This window comes from Sorex fumeus, unplaced genomic scaffold (genome assembly GCF_029834395.1).
Source record: "Sorex fumeus unplaced genomic scaffold, SorFum_2.1 ptg000128l, whole genome shotgun sequence".
Classification (NCBI taxonomy): Eukaryota; Metazoa; Chordata; class Mammalia; order Eulipotyphla; family Soricidae; genus Sorex; species Sorex fumeus.
In genome coordinates this window covers 42,723,628-42,726,613 of record NW_026606185.1, presented here as the reverse complement: position 1 = coordinate 42,726,613, position 2,986 = coordinate 42,723,628, and positions in this window count along the sequence as shown.

Genomic DNA, 2,986 nt, shown 5'->3' with positions numbered 1-2,986 from the left:
CAGTAAAGGGTTATTCAGAAAAGAACTGTCAAGATGTGAGTGAAAAGTCACAGAAAAATAAAAGTCAATTAGTGGTCCTGATTGAAAGCATTATAAATTGGCAATAAGAGATTTTAAAAAAGAAAGAAAAGACATCTATGTAAAAAGAGAAACTAAAAAAGATGCTTAGGTTAAAATAACATGTATTCTTTCAAAAGTAAATCTAAAAAACCCCAAATATAATCTAAATGAAGCCTTTTGGGAAGTCTGTGAGTAGATTCTATTACTGAACCCATGTTCAGGTGCTCATTGCTCAAAGGCCTATTACTTAGAGAGACAAAAGTTGATGCAGGAAATAGAAAGAGTTTTATTAAGGTGTTAGCAACTTGAGAAGGATGCTGAACTTCTTACTTCAAAAATCCACGTTTTCTGCACAATCACAAGAAAGGGTTTTTATAGAGAAAGAGAACAGGGAAGCACATTTTTTGGAAGGGTGGGTTACAGGCTGGTGGAAGCCAGAGTGATCAATAAATTCACTCAGGGCCTGAATCCCTCAGGCACACTTCGATGTGACTGCAAATAAAGATTTCTGATTAAGGTTTCCATCCTCTTATCCTTTAGGAAAAGTTATTCTCGACATTCTCAACTTATCATTATCTGGTTTCTAACAGTGAATTTGGCTCCTAATTTCTTTGGGCCTACTTCAATTTCATTGCTCTGTAGTAGAGTGTTTCTATTGGAAAGCAAGGCAAAAAATAATATTATTTATTATACTAAAAATATTCTCAATTCAGGCATTTTTATTATTTCATTTTGAATATAATGAAACTAAAACCAACAAGTTTTAATATTCCCAAAGTTCTGTATCTATGAGACAATAGAGCTTAGATTTAACCAGAAACTAGTGCCTCTTAGTAAGCGTTTATACTGAATCTACATAATGAACAGTGGTTGGGGTTCACAGTCTACTGGAACAAGTTTTCTAGACAACTATGAATATAACAGAAATTATTATGAGCAAATAAATCAATATTCTTGCAGAGAAAAGCCTTCTTATTCTGTCAGCCTATCTGGTATATGCTAGAATAAGGATTCACTCACCAGAAAGGAATCTTCTGAAAGGTAAACTCAACTCATACCATAGCCCATGAACAAAAGCCAGTATTCAAAATGAACAAGAACCTTGCTTCAACATACACCCAACACATGGTAAAATATTTCATTTGTTCTTTCTAAGTTGTAATCACACAGATGAGAATAGCCAACAAGGAAAATTCATTCAAATAATCCCTTTCCACATTTTAGAAGGGAAATTTTGAACAAACAAGGAAAAGGAAATTCTATTATTATTGTCACATTGATTTAACTCCAGATGCTGTGGCATTAGCACTTATAAAACCACCTAATCAGTCTACAAATTGGATTATGTATTTTGCCATACAGGGAACTCACATGCAAAGAAGAGGTTTCAAATTGACTCAAACTGACTGGGAGAACCTTTAAGTATAATTTCTTCTAGGTTTCTATTGGGGTATTTAACCTGCTTTGGGAAAATGTCACTCATACTTATTACTTCAGTCTTTTTTTTTTGCCAAAGAGGCTCCAGTTAAAGCCCCAGCAGGGATTGCTCCAAGAGCCCCATTTTTCAAGGGCTTTCTAACTCAGTCATAAAAATTGGATCTGGGCACAAGCTTGTCCCAATTGTGGTGCACTTTCTAGCTTGTTTGTTATAACCAGATGTATTTAAATTTTGTTCAGCTGCTTTTGAAGGTAGAAGGAAAATGACATTTTCTGCTTTCCACATGAATTTTGGCAATGCTAGGAATCTAAAGGGAGTCTGATTTTAAAATTAAACATGAACTTTTAGACTTTATTAGGCCCATACTTTTGATCTGGGGCCACTGCCTATGGGCATTTCTATTAAGAAGCAAACAGAAAATAAAACCCAGTGGAAATCATTCAGTTAAAATGGAGCTGATAATTCAGTTCCATCCCAGCCTTATGCTAATAGTCAGTCAATTGTGGAATGCCTTGACCTCTTTGGGAAATGCGGTTTGGCTCGGTGGAACATCAGAGTGGGAGTTTGGGGCCCCAATACAATTTTGGTTAGAAATTGAGAGGCTAGCATAATGAGAAGAGGGACTTTTGATCACAAAAGAAATATAAGGGGAAAAATTATATTCAGATAACAGATATGTTGGACAACCTACTATGTGTTCAGAGTTAAAAGAACTCAGTTAGTAGACATTTATGTTATATGAAATATCAATATGGAAACAATGATTGTGAACATAAAAGAGATGATTGGAAATCAAATGTTCAGGGATGAGAAGGGTCACTTTTCCATAGGAAAAAAATGTAACAAGAAGCAGGGGCTGACTTAGATATTTTTTGGGCAACAAGAAAATATTAAAGTATCCTTTGGAACATTCTTAAAAGAAAGACAATTGTCTGAAGAGAGTCAGAATTCAGAACCCTTTAAGCGGATCACTGTGGTTCACACAAGATGCTCTAGATCTAGCAAATTTTACATGCCAAAATTAAGGCTATTGGTTTATTTTTAACAGAACTTACAAAATTTACCATGGACCTATGATTCATGTGTATCACCAGGGGTGATCTCTGAGCACAGAAAGCAGGAATAATCTCTGAGCACAATGGGATATGGCCCCACCCCTCATTGCCCTCAGTAAGAGTAAAGAAAAATAACTTGCACTCAGGTTCAAATTTTGAATGAAAGATGAGAGGAAAGATCGAGAAAAATAAAAATTAAGACATGAAGAGACCTAGGAGTGTGGTGCCTGTAGTTTATGGCTTAAAGCAGTGGATTTTTCCTACTCGAATGCCTTAGTAAAGGCATTGAAGCCAAGGAAAGGTATAATCTCCCAGTTTTTTTTTTTTGTTTCATTATGCAGAATGAAATTGAATGAGCACCTGAAATTGAATGAATATTTCCTAAACAAGTATTATTTATAGTAAAATTTTGCTACTTAATTTCCATGATATC